General features: G+C 39.0%; 1 pseudogene; it reads right to left on the bottom strand.

The window, feature by feature from the left end:
* Positions 1 to 22,143: 22,143 nt before the first annotated feature.
* LOC113598468 (developmental pluripotency-associated protein 3-like) lies at positions 22,144 to 22,860 on the bottom strand (annotated as a pseudogene).
* Positions 22,861 to 25,175: the final 2,315 nt, after the last annotated feature.

The following is a 25,175-nucleotide window of genomic DNA, read 5'->3' as shown; positions in this document are numbered from 1 at the left end:
AAGGAATCATTGCCGCATCCAATGTCATGAAGCTTTCCCCCCTCCATTTTCTTCTACGAGTTTTATAGTTTTGATCTCTTATGTTTAAGTCTTCCATCCATTTTGAGTTCATTTTTGTATATGATGTAAATTAAGGGTCCATCTTCATTCTTTCACATGTGAAGTCATTACTTTTTAATAAATGTTATTACCCAGCAATTTGACCTCTGACATTGAAGACTTACCCAGGAGAAAGTGCAATGAACATCTAAGCGCCCTGATGCATCTTTGTGACACAGTGACCGAAAGCTGCCACTGAGCCAGTCTTCCCAGTGCTCCCACTCATCACTTCCTGAAGGCTGCTGTAGACTGGTACAAGAGCCTCTTTTTCTTTTTTGAACATCTACAGGCACCTGTTCTTTGAAGTGGGTGTCAGCTGCAGATGTAACACCCATCATCACATGACATCTGTTTTTAGTTAGTGGAAAACGCTACAATACTTGACTTACTTGCCACCCGGCTTGAAAATCCACAAACCAAAATTTCTCACAAGGGATAATTGTTTTTTTCTCAAGTAACTTCTTTATATCAAAAGACTTTTTTTAGTATTTAAATGTACCATTTAAAATATTCACCATTTTATTTTTTTTTTAATGTTCATTTGTTTTTGAGAGAGAGAGAGAGCACGAGTGGAGAAGGGGCTGAGAGAGAGAGGGAAATAGAGAATCCAAAGCAGACTCCGTGCTGTCAGCGTAGAGCCAGATATGGGGCTCGAACTCACAGACCATGAGACCGTGACCCGAGCTGAAGTCTGAGCCTCAACTGACTGAGCCACCCAGCCACCTCTAAAATATTCACTGTTTTAAGGGAAAAGAAACAAAATGGCATATTTTAAAAATAGTATCTTACGTGCCAATTGTCAGACTGGAAATATCAAAAACTTGGCAGCCTTCCAACTGGAAAGTCAGGTGAATGATCAATTAAAAAGTCAGCAACAAATAGAACACACACCACACAAACAAAATATTACAGGTGAATTAAGATGACAAATATGACCTTTTTGTAAGTATTCCATCATAGTTTGTCTAATTAGTATCAATTGTATTTTTCTCTGTATAAATTGAACTGTAAGTAGTAATGTATATTACGTCCATCCAGAAATGTTTTAATGACTTATACTAAGTATTAGTATCATGAAATATTGCTAGATCATCTATGTCTACTTTCAAGACTGCTACAATGATCTGAAATAAGAAATGAGCACTCCTAATGAAAGCAGCCTATGAAAAGATCCTTAGAATTTCTTAGGACCTACCACCTAGCTCTATAAAATCTATTTCTCTCATTCTAAACCCTTGATATTCTATTCCTCTTCCTCAACTATAATGAGAAACTATGGTGTGTACCTTGGGTTGGCTACATAATTTGTGAGGCCCGGTGCAAAATGAAAGTGCAGAGCTCCTTGTCAATAAAAAAAAACAAAAAAAAACAAACCCTATTAAGAATTTGAAGATGGCAAGAGCAGAGCTTCAAACCAAGTACAGGGTCATCTGAGCATGGAGCCCTGTGCAACCACATAGGGTTCACACCTGTGAAGTCAACATTATGTATATTTGTTTCTGTGTTCAACCTTATAGGTTTCTGAGGCAGATGCTAATTCTCAGATGCTGCCACGAATTCGTTTTCTTTCCTTTTCTTTCTTTCTTTATTTCTTCTTTCTTTTTTTGTAATATTGTCTCCTCCCTAGGATTGGTAGCCCCATCTTTTGGTTGCTGAGCTAACCTTCCACCTTCCATGAAACTCTGCTGCAGCTGTCCCCTCTCCAGTCTTGTTTCTAAACATGTATCTAGAACCCCCTGTGAATAATTCATTCAACGATAACAAATATCTGTCATCTTGGCTTGGGTCACTCCAAACAGACCCTGAGACAAGAATTTGAGGGTAAATATTTACTTGAGTGGTGCGAGCTGGTAGGGGAGCCGGAAAGTGATACTGGGAAGGGAAGGTAGCCAATAAAACAGTGTGCTGTTACGAAGGGGGGAAGGTCCTTCCCCCATCCCCTTACCCCCACCCCTCCTCCACTGAAAGACAAGGGAGCTGTAATATTTGTACAGCAAATGCTGAGAATTATCGATTGAGGGATGCTTTTTGGCGGGGGTGAAGTTGTATAGCCTCAAGCCTGATGCCTAGGCAAAATGGCCTTCTGCAGTTTCTGGAAAGCATCCTCTGACTTGAAGATGCAGATATTCACAGCTGGAGTTTGGCTTAAACGGTACAAGGGAGGACACTGATAACATCTGCTTTGTTTGAGTGCCTGCTTTTCCCCAAGTACTGTTCTTTGTATTGGGAATAGAGGCCAAAAACAAAATCCAAACTCATGAAGTTTTCTATTCTGATTGAGGAGAGAGACAATAAACATATAACCAAAGACGGTAATCACTACAAAAAAATAAAACTTATTATGGTAATAGGAAAGGGGAACTAGTTTAGAAAGGGTGGTTGGGGAAAGTCTCTCTGTAAGGTCATGTTTGAGCAGTGATCTGAGCAAGTGAGGGAAAAAGTCTAGTGCCTATTGGGGGCAGGGAGATCCAAGCTGAAGGAGGAGTCAGTGCAAAGGTCCTGAGATAAGAGTGTACTAGCATGTTCAGGAAAGAGCAAGGAGGCTAATGTGGCTGGCTAGGTTGTAGGGAGAAAGGAAAGAGTGGTAGAGTCATAATAGTAAGTAGAAGTGAAATCATGTGGGGCTTTGTAGACCACACAAAGGATTTGGTATTTCATTTTGTTTTGTTGTGTTGTGTTCTGAGATGGAAAGAAAGTGGAGGCTTGTAAGTAGAGAAATGATTTCGTCTGTCATGCCACCAATCAGAATTGATAGTTGCCATATTGTTTCTGTTTTTCACCCTATAATAGCAGTTAGTAACAGACATCTGTTGGCCAAAGACTGCCTAACTTTTTTATGCTGCCTGTAATCTAACTTCAGAAACAAAACATTAAAAATAGTAAGGTAAACACATGATCACCCATCCATTCATCCATATGTTGAGAAAACCTTTCAAAGTTGAGTAATTCCTGCTCCTGGACCCCCACTTGCCATCTGGGACAAGCCGCCGTGGGGAAGTGGAAACAGGGAGACACCACCTATTAAGAAGCATAAGGCAGAATGAAAAACAAAGCCAAAGATATTGGCCAACCTCATGATTGCTGCTTCTCATTTTTCCTTTACATTTCTCCCCCTGTTCTTTTCTTTTCTTTGGATATCTACCATAAAGCATTCCAATAAAACTTACACCACAGTTCTTGACACAAGAAAATGTTTAATGAATATTGATGAACTATAAAAATCTGTGCTAATTTTTTTAAAGTAATTACACATTTTTATTTTTCAAATAAAAAAAATTTTAAAGTATAAAATGCACATTAGCATAAGCAGCAGACTATGTACCAGCCCACTCCCCAAAAAATCACATGAGGGGCTTGCTTGTGCCCTAGGAGATTAAGGCTACTGGCCAGGGACCATCATGGTGGAAAAATCAATCTCCCTCTTTCTAGAAGGCTGAACTATTGTGATTGTTGAAAATGGGTGTGAGGAATCAGGAGAGAATCAGGGTTCCTACGGTTGAATTGAAAGGTGTCTGTGAAACGTTGCTTCGTCTCATGGAGCAAGCAGGGGATCAGGAAGAACAAGAATCACTTCTGCCAGGACATCTGCATCCTGGCTATCTCACATTGTCATGGGGCAAAATGGGAGAAATGGAAAAAACTGACTTCAGCCCTCTGTTCCAACTGTGAGAAGACAACAGGTAAGTTTAAAGTGTATGCCCTTGAGACAAAGGTTCGTTTTTGTTTTGTTTTGCTTTCTGATTTTTAGCATTCTACCAAAGGCAGAAATGCAGAGGAGTCATCTCTGCATCACTGAAAGAGAGTATCTGTTATGGCCAGGACCAGTTTTTTCGTAACAAAGATGGCAGTGGGGACAGCAGTTCTGGTGAAGGATAAAGAAGAAGCTCCAGAGAGTGTCAAGATAATGTTGCATCTGTGATGTCGTGGCCAGAATCTAGAAACAGGACTGGAGGGCCTCAGGTGGCCCTTCTAAGACTTATATAGAAGGGAGCCACATGGGCAGTTCAACAACCAGGACAGCAGCAATGAGAGAGAAGAAGGCCTTGTCTGGCTGTTGTTTAGGATTTGTAGAGGGAGATATTTGGAGGACAGCACTCTCCCAGATAGTTCGCAACATGTGGGGTTAAGAAAAAAATTACACTCTGTTCAGAATGACTAAGGAGTCACATGTGGATTGAATATGCAGCCTTGAAGGCCAGGAAAGAGAATAGTCCTTCTGAGTTTAAGACCTAAAAGGGTCACCAAGTGAACAGAAGGAGCAATGAAGCTTCTTTGATCCTCCTTAGAGTCTTCTTTCACCACTAAAAGGTGGATACACACAGTCTCATAAAAATAATTTTTTTTCTAATCGATAGAATTTTGATTTTCTTCAATTTATGTTTCTTAATCTCATGCAGAAACTGCAAACTCGGTGTATTTTTCCTGGGTCACAATCTTTCTGGTTTTGCTAACTTTAGCCAACTTTGTTTTGTACAGAAAGCAGACCAGCACATCGAGTCCTCACGTTGAGATCCTAAGTCCTAATTGAGATTCTAAAGATCAAATTAAAGACCATTCTTTGAGCGAGACTGCAAGCATGATTTCTTAGAAATTGCAGTTGTATTACACATGGATTATAGCTACTCTTCACCTGCACAACTATTTCTGTTCACATAGGTGTTAAGACGGACGTGGAAGGGGAGAGAAAAATTATGATGATAAACAAAATAAATACGTCTTGACAGCTTTTGTAGAGAGTAGAATTTCTACTAGTAGCAATAAAATCCTGGCTAGTAACATATTTTAAAAGGCACTGATAATCATGGAAGGTAGGAAGATCATTTCTGAAACTACCTTGGCTAAGCTGTGTGTATAAATATATAACAACTCATCTATGTCATAGACATTCAGAATTTTTCCTTTTATTTTCACTCTTACAGATAAAAAGCTAAATTATTTTAGTGCTATAGTAAAAGCCTCTTTTTCTTTCCCACAACAAGTTCTAAAAGAAAAGAAAGGAACTCAACAGACCAATAGAGAAAGAAAAATCTTCAAATGCACTCTTCATGTTCAAACATCATAATAAAACTTCTTCAGAAAAGCCAACTTTCCTCTAAGTTTACATCATCATTATTTGGAGGGAAAAAAAATCTGAGCAAAAAACATTGTGTTTCCATCACATAGCAACAAGAATAGATAAGAATCTTTATACAATGCAAACAAGAAAACATAAACAGTCTTTGTCTAATAAAGTGTTGAAAATTCCACCTCAAATTTGCAATTGTTAAACTCACTATCTCCACAGTCTTGGAACAATTAGCCCTGTTGGGAATAAGGAAAGGGGATAAAGGAAAAAAAAAATCCTTGATTTCCTTCTCAAAATAATGTGCATGTCATGAAAGATGTAAGAAAACGAGGCAATGTGATGTACATTGGCTGAATTGTATACTTCTTTAGCATAGGGCCCACGTCTTATTCAATTTGTTCTTCCTAGTTTCTGCCGCAACTGCAGAACTAATGGTTTGTAGGACAGCAGGTTTTCATTATTGGAGGATTATTTGTCCTGCAAAAAGCTCACTTAAAGCGAATCTACTTAAAATAGAGAAGAAATGTCATGTACTGAGTAAATAAAAGGTTTGATTTTCTTATTTTGAAAAAATGTAACCAAAACTTATAAAACTCAGTATTTCATCTTGTATTTTACAGAAGTTAAAATTGTAGCTATGCAGTAATTATGAGACCAAAGAATGAATCAAGCATTGGTTCTTTTTAAGGTAACTTTTCTGACAAAAATAAAGGCTAGCAGGATATACCATTCACTACCTGTTTGAGTTTTGCAGAATGATCACAGTAAGAGTCATGAAAAATTATTCAAGAGCTCTACTTTTCCAAGATGTTCTCTTAATACACTGATATACAAATAAGTCTCTGAAATACCTATTATGCTATTAGTCCTGTCGATTATTACTTCTTTGGTTATTAATTGATCTAATTCCACCAGGTCCTCGTGTGTCAATAGCTTCATATATAAATTGGAATCTTTTTCCATCACCGCTTTCGTTGATTTTATTGACTCTATTGTAAGATTTCCAACTTCACTTCGCAATCAGTATGTATTATATTTGATTTGTATTATTAGATGTTTACAACATTCAGAGAGTGATTAAGAAACTCATTACGAAAAATGTCAATGTGATGGAGATCTATGCTGACTTAAACAAAGTGGGTATTCACAGAGACCATATTGGGTTTTGATAACTTTAGCATCCCTATGCAACAATCCTTGTTTTGGAGGGTCAAATACCAAAAGCAAAACAAGAAAGCCCATGTCTTGTAACAAACGACAATAAGCAAATATGGAATATATGCTCAAGCACACACTGATGTAGAACATGTACTAGTTTGTAGAACTTGGTATATATGGGCTAAGTTGTGAAAAAATTCAAGATTTAGCTGCTGAAAGCTCTCACACTGAAATTTCATCTTTAACAACGCATTCATGAAATATGACCAAAAAAAAAAAAAAACCTGCTGAGATTATGTGGGCCTCTGGGAAAAAAAAAAGCCACTTTACTGTAACTCTTCTATAGATTCTACCTTTTAGAATCAGCATCATTTAGTCAAATGAATGCTTTCATTTTATTATGCCTATTTTCACCCAATGATTTGGCCACCCAATGGCCAAATTTCACCCAATTTCCACTTTCTCTTCATTCTGAAGAAGATGGACTCTTTAGGAGCATTTGGAGTATTTTAATCTCCCAGTAGGAGAGCAGTCTGGGACTGCCTACTGTTTTAACTACAACTATTTACTCATCTCTGTTTCTCAGAAGGCACTCGGGCTGTTGAGAAATGGATCAAACCATTTGCGTGCGAGCCACAGGCACTCTAGGCAGGCATAAAACATCAAATTAAACTTTGGAAATCCAATCCTAAAGGAGCATTCTTGATCCATGATGTGCTATGACTCTAAATGATGGCTATTCGTTGCAAGATAAAGACTATAATAAATAGTCTAAATAATAAAGAACCTACTAGGAGGAGGTGTTCCTGGTTAGACTCCAGGGTAGAACACAGTAAAAATGACTTAGATGATGAGCAAAAGGAATCATCTTTTCCGAACATATTTCTATAGACAATAGGACCCCGCACTGGGCATTGCAAGAGGGTCAAGAGTCCCTATTTATTGAAGGCCTATTATGTGCCCTCAGATTCTTAACACATCCCATCTCAATTAATTAACTAGACAAGTCAAACTATCTTCTACTTTGTTTTTGTTTACATATAGCTCCTATTTCATCTGAAATTTGGATATGTCTCTGTGTCCAGCCTTACTTTTTCCAAATAATTTATTAAACTGCTCAATAATATTTACTAACCTTTCCCATAGATTTAAGTTACCATATTAATCATATCTGTATATAAATAAGATTGAATTCTGGACAATCTGTTCTGTTCTATTGATCTTTATGTCCACTTTAACATCAATATAATTAGTAAAGCTTTATGTTTTCATATATAGTAACGCAAATTCCAGTGATCGTGATTTCCTCCAATCTTGTATTAAACATTTTTGCATATTTTTCTCTTTGAAATTTAGAATTATTTTCCAGAAAAATTTAGAATTAAACTTCATTTAAAATTCTTGTAATGTTTTAGTAGGGGTTGCATTAAACTTATGTATTAACTTGGGTAGAATTAAATTGTTTTTTATAATATTAAATCTTCTCATCTAAGAATATGGCTTTTCTCTCCATGTTTTCAATTCTTCTTTGACAACCTTAGGTTTGAGGTATTCTTCATATGGGTCCTACAATTATTATAATTATTATCTTAAAAGTTTTCCTTATTATTGTTATGGTAAGTGGGACTTTTTCCTATTCCATTTTCTCACCAGTTATCTTGATGCACAGCATATTATCTATTTTTGTATGTTAATCTTGTATCTGGCTACCTTAATGGACTTTCACATTAGATATTATAGATCGTCTGCTGATTCTTCTTCAATTTCCTGTATAGGTAATCATATCTCCATAAGTTGCGATTTCACCTCTTCCCTTTTAACATTTATATTTTCTTTTTCTTTTTCTCAGTGTATTTTTAGGGCCTTTAATACATATTAAATGATAGCACTTTAGCAGAAATTCTTGTCTTTGTAGGAATTCTTCTAATATTTCACCACAAGAATGTTGGCTATAAGTTCTTGGTAAAGACCTAGTTTTGTTTTGTTTTTTAATTTCTATATTTATAAGCTTTTGTTTGATAGTAATTTTTTTCTTTTACATCTCTGAGATCACTATATATGTTTTCTCCATATAGGTTGGGTCTTTCAGCTAAGAGGTTGTTAACAATACTCCCAAAGAAGTTTATAACTGACCGTTTTCCTTTTTCCACAACTCTAAGTCCAGGAAAATAACTCGAATGGGATGCGTATCTTGACGAGGCGGAGGGGGGTAAATAGACTGAATAAACCACACTGTCCTATACTGTGCCAGGTAGTCTCGTGTGCACTGGGTTCCACCAAGACTGATGATACACGTAACCCCGATGACATGGTTTCTCACAAATAGCCACTCTAGCCTGTAGGGGAATTGCCACAGCCTCAGGAATAATAAGGCTGGGCTTCGAGGGTATCAGTTGAACTTCTAGAAGTTCTCATGTGGCTCTCACACTCTTGGACTTATATCTGCAGTTGTACATCTGCCAGTGTCCTCTGTCTGTTATTGGAGAATGCTGCTGGCCTCTCTGCTGTGTATCCTGATTGCAAGACTTCCTTCTGTAGCTTCTAGATAAGTAAATTTTCTTGATTCATCAGGAGGTGTTTTTGGTCTCTCAGTCAGTTCGATCTTACCATTAACATTTATCAACATGGTGGGTGTGAGATCTTTTAATCTAATGAAGTTACATGAATACATTTTCTAATATTCAGCAATTTTTGCATGGCTGGAATACGTTCTACTAGTTCATAAGATTTTATTTTTTTTCACATGCTATTAAACCAAATATACTCAAGAATTTATTACATGATAAGGATTATGTTTCAATTGTAAAGATGGAATTTTTCAGAAGGTGGTGTTGTGAAAAGTGGGTAGTGCATAAAAATATTAAATAAGATTCATCTTTTATACATTGTACACCAAGATACTCTACAAATGTTCCAATGATTAAATGTAAACTATGATATAAGAAAGTAAAGGTACAAGAAGGAAATATCTGTGCATTTCTTTATAACTCTGGAGTAGAAAAAAAAGTCTTTCTCTCTCTTTTTTTTAAGATTTTATTTTTAAATAATCTCTCCACCCAATGTGGAGCTCGAACTCACAACCCTATGATCAAGAGTTGTTTGCCCCACTGACTGAGCCAGCCAGGCACCCCAAAAACATCTTCCTAAACCAAGTCCCCAAATGCAGAAACCAAGAATAAGGAAAAAGTTGGTAAAGTAGAAATAGATAAAAATTAAAAAGTTGTATATGGCAAAAGACACCATGAGCCAATCTAAAATAAAATGACAAATTGAGACAAAGCACTTGAAAGTCATAGCAGGAGCAATACTTCAAAGGTCCCTATATCCTTTCCCTAATCCTTCATTTAAAAGCCCTCATAAATTGAGAAGAAAAAGATCAACAATCTGAGATAACCTGGTTCACAGAAAAGGAAATACACAAGGTCCTAACGTATGAAAAGATGTTCAGCCTTACTCATAACAAGAGCAATGTACCTTAAAACTACTCTAAAATAATATTGTTCAACTACCAGATTATCAAAGCTCCCAACAGCAAGTTGGGGAAGAAAGTCTGTTCATGTAATTTGGGTAGGTATGCAAAATAGAGCAAAGTCCATGAAGGGTAATTTGGCTAGACCAGGCAAAATTGTAATTTGCAATCTACTTCTGCAAGTTTTCCTACAAATATGCCTGCTTTATATTAAAGGCTATATTTACTAGTTTTTTCATTATTATCGTTTATTGTAGAAAAAAAATTTAATGAGGCAAAGGGAACCCAAGTGCCTATCAGAAGGGAACTGCCAAAGTAAATTATGGTGAATCTAGACAATGGAATACTAGGCTGTTATAAAAGCAAGTGAAGATTTCTTTGTATTGATGTGGAAAGATCTTTAGGATACATTAAGCGAAAAACAATCAAGGTGAAGATTAAATGTATAGTCAGCAATCTAGAAGGATTTTAATCAGCTATGGAGGTAATCACCTTCGCAGCAATGGTCTGGGGACCTCAAGACCCTTTCAGGAGTCCATAAGACCAAACTATTTTCAGGATAATACTACAAATATATTTGCTCAGTTTGGGCCACTTTCTGAAATGTATACAAGCATATTATTGAAAACTACAGAAATAAAGGCAACCTTGGACTTACTGTTTCAAACTAATCTGGTTGACATTTCCCTTGTTCTGTCACTTACACCTGTGCCATTATCAGAGACACTTAGGTCAGGCTGTGAAGAAATGGATAAACACTGCCTAGTAAGTGTAAGGAAATAGACCACAGAAGCAGACCGCTTGCTTTCTAAGGCTTGTTCTTTCTGCAAAGAAATTTACAAAAAGAGAAACAGGATCAGAAAATGAATAAATATGTCTGTCAAAATTAAATTCTTCCCCTTTTAAACTTCGCTGAATGTAAGGCAGATAAACAAGGTAAGTTTTAGGTCATAATAAATAAAAATTTAGATTGGCAATTTATTTCTGTTTAACGAACAAGTATAAGCCTATTAAAAACAGGCTTTGTAGTCATTGCTGAGGACAAGATGCTTGGTCACAAGGGAAATTAAATGAGGGTGGAAAGCCACCTCATTGAATTGTTAAAACAATTCAAAAGTGTATGGCGGGGCGCCTGGGTGGCTCAGTTGGCTGAGCATCAGACTTGGGCTCAGGTCATGATCTCACGGTTTGTGAGTTCGAGCCCCGCATCGGGCTCTGTGCTGACAGCTCAGAGCCTGGAGCCTGCTTCGGATTCTCTGTCTCCCTCTCTGCCCCTAACCCACTCGCATTCTGTCTCTGTCTCTCTCAAAAATAAATAGACATTAAAAAAAATTTTTTTAAGTGTATGGCATTTGCTGTTTACAGATGTTTCTCCCCTGCACAAAATGTTTCTGACCCATGGTCTCCAGGGCACACACTTTGAGCTGTTTTTTTTTTTTTTTTTCCTGGAGTAGTGTCTCATTTACACAACTAACCCACATTTTCTTCTGTGATTTTCCATATGACTAACGAAGCACAGCTCTGAGGTTATGGTTTAGGGGAATATTGGTGGTCATGGAGTGCATTGTGTTGACTCGACCCACATCCTGATCATAAACACACCACTGGCTGACCAGCCTCCCTTCTCCTCTTTTCCTTTTCATTTTGCTTTTTAAAGATGACCCACTAATTGTAATTGTGTGCTTCCTACACGGGCTCTTGGACCTACGCCTCCAACAAAACTGGTTAGGCCACGGGCTTTTAAGGTTCGATGCAGACTTTTCCCCAAGAGATAGCTCCAAGTTTCATCACCTCATGCTAACCCAATCTATCAGCCATTCACATGTCCCGGCTGTCCAAGGTTACAAAACTGAATATGTACTGCAGTATGCATCCGGAGAATGTTTTTCTCTCCCTGCTCACATTCCTCTGATGTATCCATCCTCCTATAAGAGTTCCATAAGTAGATCTATCTATGCATCTCTTTACTCACATATATGAGTATATGTGTGTGCGTGTTTACCTGCAAAATAACGAAACAGCTTGAAAAGCAAATACATTTCAAACTCAGAAATTAATATACAACACTCTTCTAAGGATATTTCAAGATAATATTTGTACTTCTTCATCTAAAAGATAAATATGTGTAATAAAAGCAAAGGCCGGTGTTCCCTAAAACTGAAGCCTCAATTAGTTCCTCAGACGGGTAGAATGATTAGAGAATCGAGAGGACCTCAGAGTTTGATTTCACGGAAGGCCACATGTTGGCTTTAAATAATGTTCCAATGTCCAGCGTCATTCCATTTTTAGTTCCTCTGCGGCATCTAGGATTTAGTATTCTTTCCAGAACTTCTTTTTAGACATAGTTTTTTTTCTTTCTGACATAATTTTTTAAAAGGTGTTCAAACTGCCGACACATCTTGAATATTTGTCTGAAGGGTTTAGTCAAGACTGGGTTTATAATCTGTAGCCTAAAGATGGAAGTTTCTGAATGACACTGACACTGGCTGGAGCCAATCTAATTCTCATGATGAATGTGAACGCCTCATTTACAAAATGTGTCAATTGATTATAGAGAATCCATAACATGCAAGAACAAGAAAAAATAAGCCAAAAATCAAATCATCAATTATGCTAAAGCTTATTTCATCTCCTATAGTAATTCTTCCTCTTTATCAGACGTTCTCCTGAAATTCTCATGTCCAGTTTGTTCCCACTATCTTTGGATGCCACCTTCTCCAACAAGCCTTCTGTGAATCCTCTATGTTCAGGGAAAAACAGGGTGACCCGAGGGTTCCTTTTCCTTTTAGCCCTTCCTTACTCATCAGTAAGCTGAAGGGAGACAGTGTCGGTAGAATGTATGCATATCAAGAAGTGAAATGAAAACAGTTGAGTTAATTCTGTGAAACATTTCCACTGTTCTGGTAAGAGTGAAAAGCATATGTATGAACTACAAAATATGACTTGTGTAATTTCAGTAATCCCGCATATGAAGTCAGTGCTCTTATATTTGCATTTAAGTCTGGCTGTGCACAGAATAAAGACAAGCAGTGAGACTTGTGCTAATAATTTCAAATGTTAATTTTCTTTACTTAAAATAACATGAAATAGGAAATAAAAAACACCACACGTGGAAAGAGAGACCCTAGAAAAAAAGGAAAAAGATATAGACCTTCAACACGCCTTTTTAAACAAGGGTTTCTGAATTTTCATTTTGTACCAGGCCATACAGATTGTGTGGCTTTGGTTATAATGCATCACACAGGTTCCTCTGAAGTCTAAAAAAGTTCAGTATCTTCCAGAATGCCTACTCTGTAGAAAGATGATACATAGATACTGTTTGTTCATTTTGTTAAAGCAGCCACTATGTGAGTATGTCTGAAGTATGAATACTTGGTACAACACTTCCTTAGAATTTGCTTAGTAATATTCATTGCCTTCATGTTGTCTATAGTTTTAAGCCTAAGAGGTTTGAATTTCTTTTCAATACTGCACGTGTGCTAGGCTTTCTCATCACCAGCATGCCCTATGTTGGATAACCTTTAGGGGAAGATCAGGAGGTTCCTCTGTTCTTCACACAGGGGAAGGAAAGACCTGCTTGTAAAATGCAACAAATGTTTCCCAGATTGAAGCCAATTTATTTTTTATCTGCATTTGATCTTTATTTTGACTAATCCTTTTCTTTGTGTGATTTCCTTTTGTTGATACGCCAAAATTCTGCCAGCTTGTTTCCTTTCTCAAAAAACCCCTCATTCCTGCTAAGTTTAATTTAGCATTCAGACTTGTTTGCCAAAAGTAAATTAAATCCCCTCTGCCCTAGCACCAACCCCTCATCAGGTCAGAAGCATAACTTGTAAAATGTCTTGGCAATTGGCTCATCTATATGCTTGTTGTGCCTTTATCTTTTAAGGTCTGTCATATATTGGCCTTTATGAATGTTTGATGGGGGTGAGGGAAAACCCAGGATTCTCTTTCCACTTACTCATTCTTACAAGAGAATATTCTCAACTAGCTGTGGTCTGATCTATACAGCACCAACTATCTAGGTAATGCAGACAACACATCCAGCTTTAATTTAAATTGGCCAGGTGAACTGAATTGTCCAAGATGCCTGTAATCCCCATTCAGGAATGTGATATGAGAATGTGATTGGTCCAATTCCGTAGCTTATTTTGGAGACTGTGCTTGGCAATCTGGCCTTACGGCAACCTGTGCATTTGCCTTATTGCAGGTAATCTGTCAGGAAGACCGAAGGCCTCTTGCAAAGCTTTACTAAACTCTACATATGCTAAGAGAACCCTTCTTTTTCCAGATGAAACTACTCAGAGGTTTGGGCAAAGCAAACTAATGCACCAATTATTACTGTTAGCTCAGCATTTTCAACATGCAAATTTGCTCCCCAAAACCTCCCTTGGAGCCTGAGTTTGCAAGAGGTTCAGATCTCCTGAGTTTCACTTTGAGTGTCAAGTTCAAGTAGAACCCAAAAGAAAACTCAAATCAAAACCCACTTTGGACCCTTTGAGTTTCACCTGGCTTTTACCTGAAAGAACTACCTAGTGTTCCCTTGAAACTTGGCCCAAGTTTGCATGCAACTCAACTGAAATCCAACTCAGTGCTGCAGAAAGGTTTGCAAACCTCCATAAAATAGGCTGTGAACCTAGGACGGCCCTTGGGTATCCAAGGAGGTTTATCAAAGTGTTTCATAAATTTAACTTCAACAGGGCTATTGGGACCTGGTAAAGAATCTGTATGTTACATTAAACTATAATTCACCTCCAGGAAATCTAGGAATCACACATAATTGGCCCCAAGGGATGAGTTATCTCTGCTTTTTAAAATTATTTCTCATCTCTGTATCGTCTTTGAAAGAGGAGGGATTCTGGATAATTGGTGAGAAAGTCAATGGCTATCACCACACGCTATTTTCACCTCAGCGTGGCACACAATAAAGTCCACAAGCTCAGACACGTTATTAAGCATTGGCTACAAAGTGGCCCCGGGAATCTACACTTTTCTAATGGCGAACAGTTGAGATAATCCAATATCTTAGCACAACACAATGGGTTGGAACAATGTGTCGCAGGAGACAAACTTCCACTTCTTCTAATGAAGATAACACTACACTTATTCTTTTCTTTGTTCTTTCAGCAAAGTTTCTTCCCGTTTCAACTCGGCTTCACCCCCACCCTCTCCTCTCACCACAAAGCCCTACGTGTGTTCCTCTGATAATCTAACCATTTGCCCCTTTCCCGCTCTTCATTCGGCATTACCTGCCCCCATCCCTCCTCCCTCTCCTTTTCGCCCAAGCCCCCTGATGGGACTTTTTGACTGGCTTTCGGCTGCCGCGTATTTTACGACAGTGTTGTAAACCGATAGCCCCTTCCGCTATTCCTGAGCCTACGGGAGACTTCCTGCTTCCGGTCCTGCGCGTGGTTTCAGAGCTGGCATCTTGGGAACACCGCCAGAGGGTTGGTTGCAGCGCTGTCCTAGGGCCTGACAGTAAGCAGCACTTTGTACCAACTGTGGATGACAGAGTAACTTTATTCCATACACCTAGCGCAAAACAGGAGGAGGAAAAAACAAAACAATGTGTAGTAGAAAAAAGCCTGGGTTTTGAAATCAAACAGATGTAGGCTTGAATAACCTCTTTGCTGTGGTGACCCTCTTGGAGTTGTTTGCCTGTCAGTGAAATAGGGATACTTACACCTACCTCAAAATGTCATGGAACTAGGGGCACCTGGGTGGCGCAGTCTGTTAAGCAGCCCTTCTTGATTTCTGCTCAGGTCGTGATCTCACTGTTGGTGGGGTGGAGCCCCACGTCAGGCTATGGGCTCACAGAGCGGAGCCTGCTTGGGACTCTCACTCTCTCTCTCTCTCTCTCTCTCTCTCTCTCTCTCTCTCTGCCCCTCCTCTGCTTGTGCTCTGTTTCTCTCTCTCTCTCTCCAAAGGAATAAGCATTTTTTATTTTTTAAAAATGTACTTTCGGTTTAAAAAAAAAAACAGTAGAGACTCAGAAAATACTGCATCTTATATCTTAAGCTTAAACAAAGATGACTTAGTGGGAAATTAGAAAATTGCTTCTTTTTAGCTTCCTCCCATAGTGTAACTTCTCTGTCCGGTGTTCCAGTGTTTTTGCACAGAGGCACAAACACCAGACTCAGAGAAGTGTCCTATTTTCTCGTGTAGGGATGCATCTTCCAAAATGCTAGTTTTGCTGGAGCCAGGGTGATCTCTCCTATTTGCTTGACTTGGACCGCTTGTCTAGCTAAGGAGAATCTTACTAAAAATAATATATTCGTAACTCATGTCTGCGTATTACTTTGCAAATAAAAACATTGTTAAATTATTATCAGAAAAGGAAACCAAATTAAAACTTAACAGTGCTTATAATCGTGAACATACTTTATTTAGTGACATCATCGCTATTATTAACATACAAGCATTAAAATTCAAAGAATTTGGCTCACTTCTTTAGGGTCGAAAACACATAAGAATGTTGAGCCTCGTATTTGACTGAGTCAGATGAAAAGCTATTTTTTTTTTATTGATTTATTTATATTGATCACTGTAGTGGACATACACTATTACGTTAGTTTTATTTTGGTGTATAACATAGTGACTCCACCCTCCATACATCCCGCTGTGACACCTCAAGTGTAGCTGCCATTTGTCACCATACAATGCTATTGCAGTATCATTGACTATAGGCCCTATTCCTACCTTTTATCCCCCAAGTTATCATTCCATAACTGGAAGCCTGTTAATTTCCACACTCTTTCACCCATTTTGCCAATCTCCCCCCCCACCCCACTCCCCCCCCCCCCCGCAGCAGTCACCAATTTATTCCCAGTGTTTATGCGTCTGGTTCTGTTCTTGTTTGTTTGTCTCTTTGTTTGAAAACGTATTCTTTCTAACTAAACAAGGATCTTAATCTCTCTTCTATTCCCTTCAACACACACAGCTTTTTTTTTTTTATTTTTTTTTTTCCATTGTTTATTTATTTTTGGGACAGAGAGAGACAGAGCATGAAAGGGGGAGGGGCAGAGAGAGAGGGAGACACAGAATCGGAAACAGGCTCCAGGCTCTGAGCCATCAGCCCAGAGCCCGACGCGGGGCTCGAACTCACGGACCGCGAGATCGTGACCTGGCTGAAGTCGGACGCTCAACCGACTGCGCCACCCAGGCGCCCCAACACACACAGCTTTTGAAACTTAAGTTTTCTGCAAATATATGCACTTTAAGATAAGCCAGATTCCTCGTGGACTTCTCAGTATCTTTCATGTAGTTTTCCCCATTTGGGTTAAACACATACAACAACCAAATAATAATTGGGGGACATCTACTTCTCATTACATTCTTATTACATCTATCTGAGTCTTAGACTCGAAGCAAGATCAAAATGTCTGAATCAAAAATGAAGAACTCTGTCAATCATCCCATTTTCTTGGTTTAGTTTTATAAGGACGTAATATTTAGAGTCAATGAAATGAGAGGAATTAGTGTGTAGTGCCATGTGGATTATACCTTAAAATATCCGTTGGGTTAATTTTGTGTAAAAATTAATTATCTACTATTGTTTGAAAGAAGCTAGATGAAATGTTTAATATTTGCTTTCTCAGATTCAGTAGAATTCACAGTTGAAAACTTGCCTCAAGATAAAACTGCCATATGTGAAAAGAGGAAAGGTCTGTTGCACTCAACTTTATGATTATGTGTAGGACATAATAAATGTTGAATGAATGCATAAATAGCATAATAAGTTAATAGCTGAACCACTCAGTCTAGGAGATAAGGCTGACCAAGCAACTATCAGGGAAGGAGTAAGCTGGAGAGATGGCTGAGCACACTGTGATGCAAGTTGGGCAGGCCCACTGTAGGGCTCCCTGCAGGACAGCTAGATAGAAGCAGGACACTGAAAGTGATACAGACAAGAGCCCAGAAGTCTGCAAGAAAGATCTAAAAGTAACAAAGAGAGAGATACATTCAGATGGAAAGTATAAATGAGTAGGGCTAGCGGCAGGATAGCAAATGCAAGAGTAAATCAAGAGCTAAAAGCTATGCTGGAACTAACTGAATCCTTCTAGAAATCGGGAAAGCAAGAACAGAAAGATCACCTGAATAAATGTTTTAGCCTTAGTCACTTGGTCTGATAAACAGCAGTTTGCATTTTGTTTTGGTTTTGTTTTTGCCTTTAAGTTTTTGTTTTCATTCCAGTAGGTTAACACAGTGTTTTATTAGTTTTACGTGTATGATATAGTGATTCAACAATTCCATACAGCAGTTTGGAATTTGAATTTACAAGCTGCTACAAAATTGCCCAGATGAAAGTAAATAGGGAGCTAAAAAGTCTAGGTGAAAGAGTGAAGGGAAGAGAGGAATGAAGAGATGAAAACAGGAAAGAAAAAGATAAAGGAAGATGACAATATGAAAGGAAAAACAAAGAGACAAGGGAAGGTAAAAATGGAGGAAGGAGACAAGGACAGGGAGGTGAGAAGAAAGGAAGTTAATCAAGGTTGGGAAGAATCTTGACTATTTCTCCAGTGGTCCTACAGACACAACAGTCCATCGGCTCATTTATTCACACCAGTTTCCCAGCATAACTAGCCAGGCATCTTTGAAGTTTGTAACTTTGGCACAGAAATGGCTCCAGTCTCAGAAGATAGCTCTGAAATAAATAGGGGGGGATGTTTCATTATAACCACAAATCCGTAAGAGTGAAATTCAAAGAGAAAGGAAAACGAAAATATTATATTTTGTTTGAAAACGTTTGTCCTGAGGTTATTACCCAGTTATGATTCATTTTACCCAGCAAGGAAAGTTAGGGGTACCCCTTTCATGAGTCAAAATCTTTTTCTTGTGGATTTCTTTGTTTTGAATATTTTGTTTCTTGATTTGTTAAACAACATTAATGTCAAGTGACATAACAAATGGAAAAAGAGTTGCAACGGTCACGACAAAAATCAAGTTGAACACAGGGGCATCAATCCTGCAGGGTATACTTGATAAAGACAACTAGCATTTTTGTCTTCTCTAATAAATGTTAATCGGTAGTCAGGAACAATAAAATACTTTTTGTATCATAACTAGTTCTTTATTTGTTCTAGATTTGAACTTAGAGTCCTGGGTTTCCAGATATCACCCAGTACATACACGTGGGGTAGAAAATACTGCTTTTATATAACAGAGAGTTAGATCAGGGACATTATCAGCCCAAACTGTGGCCTGGAGTAATATAAATGGGCCCAGCAAGGATGTAAGAGAAAATAACGGATTGCAGATCTTAAATGAGATCTCAGGGGTAGTTGGGTGTAGAGCTACCCTTCTTCCATAAGACAGCTCTTGGTGCCACTATCATGAGACGCCACTATCAATGAAAAGATCATTGTTCTAGGCCATTAGGACTTAGGCTAATAATAATGAAGATAAGAATAACGGCTCACCTTTACTGCATGTTGCCAAGAGCTATTCTAAGCACTGACAGATTCATAGTTAATCCTGAGAACGAGTCTACGTGATGGATACTTATTGTTATTCTCCCCCATTTTGGTGAATTGATGAGCCTCGATTGATTCCTAATTATTAATTATTCAAATTCAGGTCCCCAAATCACAACAGTTGATAGCAATAATAACTATTGGTAATTCAGCAAGGCGGTAAAATGGGATGGCGTGCCCTTGTTGAAAGAGTTTGGGTCACGTCACACACCCAGTCACCAGTGCTGTGGATTAGAAACAGAAGCCCTGTGGTGCCTCAGTGGCTCAGTCGGTTAAATGTCTGACTCTTGATTTCGGCTCAGGTCATGGTCTCACGGTTCGTGAGTTTGAGCCCCACATCAGGCTGTGCGCTGTCCTTATGGAGCCTGCTTGGAATTCTCTCTCTCCCTCCCTCTCTCTCTGCCCTTCCCCCCATCTCAGGATAAATAAAAATAAAACTTTAAAAAATAGAAAGAAACACACCAGCACCTGAACTCTTCTGGCACAGGCTATGTCAGCTTCCTCCTAAAATTGGAGGGTAATAATGATTACCCACTTACCACACGGCTTATTCTAAGAATCAAATGAATTATAGATGCAAAAGAACTACTTAAACTTTTGTTATTTTAATGATGCTAAGCATGAGCATATCGGATAATGGAAGAAATGGAAAGACATATATGAACAGATTTTGGTTACCTTTTTCAGCATTTAATTAATCATGTATTCATTTTTGATAAATGGGATAACTACTTACCTTGTAACTATAATAATTAATGGATCCTGAGTTCTCTAAGATTCTGTAGGTAATGTGATAGCTAAGTATACATTTTTTAATGGTTGTTTATTTATTTTGAGAGAGACAGAGACAGAGAGGGAAAGAGAGAATCCGATGGGAGGCTCGATCCCACAAACTATGAGATCATGACCTCAGCTGAAATCGACTGGGACGCTCAACCTACTCAGCCACCCAAGCACTCCTGTTAAGTATACATTTAAGCCAGACTTGCCTACGTCCAAATCCAAACTCTCTACTTACTAACTGTGCAACTTTTAAAAATGTCCTTAACCTCCTCAGTGTCCTCGTCTATAATACTAGTATCTGTCTCGTGGGGTTTATCTTATAGGGTTGTTGTGAGAATTAAATGAGTCAATAGAAGGAAAGCACTGAGAATTAATATCTATTATACAAAATATACTGTATAAGTGTTTGTAACTATTATGAGTTATAACATAGATTCAGGTAGAGGCAGTTACATTATTATTTTTCTAAATCACTCCATACTCATAATCATGAATTTCAAAGGCATCATTACATAATTGTTTTCAAATCCTTTAAGCAAATTAGTATTACACATACACTATTCACCCAGCACTATGCTAGTTACTGTACTGTAACAACAATAACAGCAATGAAGACTATGATATTCTCCCAGCCCTTAAGGGATCCCACCAGAATCCAGAGAGGAGAAGATATGAAACTTCCGGATACCAAAATAAGTTATTTGAGTACCAAAATCAAAATCACTATCTTCTCTGAGGTGCAGTAGAAGGTCATTATGGATTCTTAATCGGGAGAGATACATGATGAGAATGGTGTTTGAGGAAGAATAATCTGGTAGTAGAATGCTCAAAGACCTGAAGATTTCTGTCCTGTATTCCCAGACTGAGTTGGTGGTAACGTCATGCATCTGGTCACTCAGCCAGAAAATTGGGAGTCCAGTCAATATCCAAATCCTGTGACCATGAGAGCCTAAAGATCGTTGAAAGGCACTTTCCACACTGAACAAAGTGCCATCTTTCCCGTCAACTAGGAGCACGGCTTTCCATCTTCTCCCTCTCCCCCACAACCATCACCACCATCACTAAGCTACTCATCTCTTAGCTGTGCCATTATAATGGCTCCCTAGTCACCCTGCTGCTTTTGAACTCCTCAAATCAGACTAATTACCTTTTTTTCAAATAAGTCTCAATTTTAGTAAGATCCTCTACGTACACATTTGCTGCTGAAAATTGAACTAGCACATCAAAACATTTGTTACAGTTCCAATTTTTGAAAACCAGAAAGTCTAGCCTGTTGCACCCTGCCCTAATGATAGTTATGCTCTAGCCAAACCACCCAATATTCTCTGTATATACCTCCTGCACAAGTTACTTGGCTTCCAATTTGATGTTAGGTTTTCTCTCTCTCTCTCTCTCTTTTTTTGTTTTTAACGTTTATTTATTTTTGAGACAGAGAGAGACAGAGCATGAATGGGGGAGGGTCAGAGAGAGGGAGACTCAGAATCCAAAACAGGCTCCAGGCTCTGAGCTGTCAGCACAGAGCCTGACTCAGGGCTCCAACTCACGGACCGCGAGATCACGACCTGAGCCGAAGTCGGCCGCTTAACCGACTGAGCCACCCAGGCGCCCTTCTCTCTTTTTTTTTAAATATGTTTATTTTTGAGACAGAGCGTGAGCGGGGGAGGGGCAGAGAGAGAGAGAGAGACACACACACACACAAAATCCGAAGCAGGCTCCAGGCTCCCAGCTGCCAGCACAGAGCCCTACTCTACAGAGCTCTAGTCAGATGCTTAACCCAACTGAGCCACCCAGGAGCCCCATGTTAGGTTAACCTATCTTAACAACTTCAGGCTTCTCAAACACACAGGCAACACTCAAAACCTACTTCCTTGGGTCACATCAAAAAGTGGAAGTAAAGTATATTGAAGTCATTCAAATGCAAACTAGCAGGACTCCTCACAAATTACTGGTATCTAGGTAGAAAAGACAGGACAGAGCTTACATCATAGATTATCAAAATATTACACAGTTGGTCTCAACAGAACAGCTTTCCCAAGCTGCGGCATACTGATCCTAAAATTACTAGTGAGAAAAAAACAGTATCTTAAGGTTTATGTTTACACTGACTCCATGTCATAATTATTCTCCATGCTGGGATCCTCAGAAGGATCTCTATGATACAGGCAATAACGACATCTACCTCTAAATCTTTTCACTCTTGATTCATCCGTGGAATGCTGGTTGAAGTAGCAATGTTTTTTAATAAACCACATCAGCTGGGGCGCCTGGGTGGCTCAGTCGGACGCGGGTGGCTCAGTCGGTTGAGCGTCCGACTTCGGCCCAGATCATGATCTCACAGTTTGTGAGTTCGAGCCCCGCATCGGGCTCTGTGCTGACAGCTCGGAGCCTGGAGCCTGCTTCAGATTCTGTGACGCCCTCTCTGCCCCTTCCCTACTCATGCTCTGTCTCTCTCTCTCAAAATTGAATAAACATTAAAAGAATTTTTTTTTAAATAAAATAAAACAAACCACATCAGCCTTCCCATCCTTTCTTCGGGAGCAGTTAACAAAGTCCTTACTCCACCCCTCCTCCTGTTGCTGAGTATTCGGCCCACAAGCCCCTGTGGTTTCTTCTCCCTGTCCTGCTGTTGGGGTGGATATTCTGGTAGAGGGGAAGGGAGTTTGCTACTAGGGTCAAGAGTCAATCTACTAAAGTTCTTTATTAATACTTCGGAGATAGTTGGAAGGCAGCTGAGCCTTCCTGGGATTTTCTTCACTGGCCATCTGAGAACGTTCTGGGCCACAGGATAGGTAAAGCTTCGTTGGCAGATCCATTGAAAGCCTAGTCAGAGACCGAAGCTCCTTCTATATCTTTGGATTCCAGTGGAAGGTGATGCTCAGGACTCAACTAGCCACAAAATAGCCTGGAAAGAATGAAATAGCCCAGAAAGAGCGAGAAAACCCAAGACTCCAACAAAGCGTGGTGAGGGAAAGAACACGTATGCTGTGTTCCCTAGCATACACCTAAAATGCGTACCTGACCATTCATTCAGTCATTCTCGAGTGTTTATTTAGGGCTTACTCTATGTTAGGTCAAGTATAGGCAATTGTTATGCACAAGCTGATCTGGTCTCTGAACATCACAGAGACGCCATGGTGACAGTCAGTAACCAAACCATCCTCCCAAACTCATGTTGAATTTAAAGTAATATTAAATACAACTTTCTATGCTTCAATTGTTCCATTTCTGAACAGGAGTAACACAACCTACTCTACAAGGTTGTGATGAGGCTAAAATAAGATTACTGTCATGAAAGGACCACAGAGGAGATGCCTGATAAACATTTACTTTGTTTTTGAAGTTAAATGGCAACAGTTGGCCCAGGGGACTACAGATCAGGAAGTCGCTGGTAGAGGAGAGGTGGCGATAAGGCCACAAAAGTGAAGGAAATCTCCAAAAGAGAGAGAGAGGTAGGCACCAGCTCTAAGCAAAGGGGGAGGGGGAAAGAGGAGCCACAGGAAGGCGACTAAGAACTTGTAAGAGGGGGACTGGAAAAACTAGGTTCTACTGTTACTAGATATTAAATGACTTCATGGGAAGGACTTACAAATTGTCTGGCGTGTGTCTTATTTTTATAAATACCTGTTCACACAGACAGTAATAGCCACCAGGTTACAGTATGAAGGACAGAGATGTCAACGTCTTAAATGACATCAAGAAAATTATCAACACTGAGCAGGTCTACCAAGGGTTGCATTTAGTCGACTATTATTCAACTCAGACAAACTGGGAAGGAGACCAGTCTAAGCTGTTGAAAACTATGCATTATATTCTTTAAGTAAACGCAATTTTATTGTGTCGTACCTGTACAATGATGTCCTGTTAGGCCAAAGAGAGTACTGGTACATAGGTACTTTATGAAAGTATTTTATACTTTTTTCATAAATGACCGAAATTATTAATATGCAAATTGACAGCACACAAACAGACAATATCAGACCACATACAGGTGTCCTCTGCTTCTTGAAAGTTCATGTTATGCCACTTCACTTTTATGGAAGACCTACATTAGCACCTATTTTCACAAAGCAAAGGAAATCCGAGGAATTTTGCCTTTAAGAAAAAAGGCAAAGGGTGAAAACAGCATTCAGCATTTGTTGCAGCGAACCTTCTAGAGGCAGTGCACCCCCGGTAGCAAGAAGGGGGTCGCCAAGCTCCCTCGCCAGGAACTATACTCAGCATCTCAGCACCAAGCTGCCAGAGCTTTGGACTGTGTCTGAGCATCTGGGCTTTCCCTTGAGGTATTTTGTACTTTCATTAACAAGATGTGTCCTAAGGTATGAGAAAAGCCTACAAGAGGTTATTTTGGGGGGTTGGGGATGCTCCCGAATGTTACATATAAGTTCATGGTAATTGCTTTTTCACTTTACACCGTTTTGGCTTAAGAAAGTTTTCATAGGAATGCTCTGTTTTTAGATAGTGGGGGAGACCTGTACTTGAAAAATGTGTTCTCTCGAGTAGGTTAATTATATCCTTGCCATCTCTCATACCATTTTTTTTGTTTGTTTACTGAATCCACTTAGCATAATTAGACCAAAAGCCATCTCTATCTTAATCCCATGCCAACTACCAAAAATCCCCGTAGTAATGACATTTTACCATACATTCAAATGAACGTATGAATATTCTTCTCATTGAAAACGTGCAGTTATGTTTAAGCTGTCTTTTTCTAGATCAAATTCTCAATGGCCAACTGAAGTTCTTGAATGAAATAAATATGTTTAATATATGGTCTCTCATAACAAATACAATAGCCTGGGCTAAGGATTTGATCCCTTCGTTTTGCCCCACCTCCTGCCCCTGTCAGAGCACAGCTAGAGCATTCCATTCAGTTCTTATATTCCGTTCTGGGCATCACATTTTAGTGCAAACTCTAAGAAAATGAAACCCAGCTCAAAGAGAATGAGACCTGGAACCATTTCCTATGAGGGACAACTGAAAAAATTAGGACACCTGGTCCAGAGAACAGATGACATGGAGAAACAGAAAATAATACCTGTCTCCAGCTGTCTGAAGTGCTACACATGTACGAGGCATTGACCTTGCTCTTCTCTTTGGCTTCAGAACAGTGATCTTCAAACACAGGATG

This window comes from Acinonyx jubatus, chromosome B2, assembly GCF_027475565.1.
Source record: "Acinonyx jubatus isolate Ajub_Pintada_27869175 chromosome B2, VMU_Ajub_asm_v1.0, whole genome shotgun sequence".
Taxonomy (NCBI): Eukaryota; Metazoa; Chordata; class Mammalia; order Carnivora; family Felidae; genus Acinonyx; species Acinonyx jubatus.
Note: the sequence above shows the minus strand (reverse complement) of the source record. Positions and strands in the feature narration are given on the sequence as shown.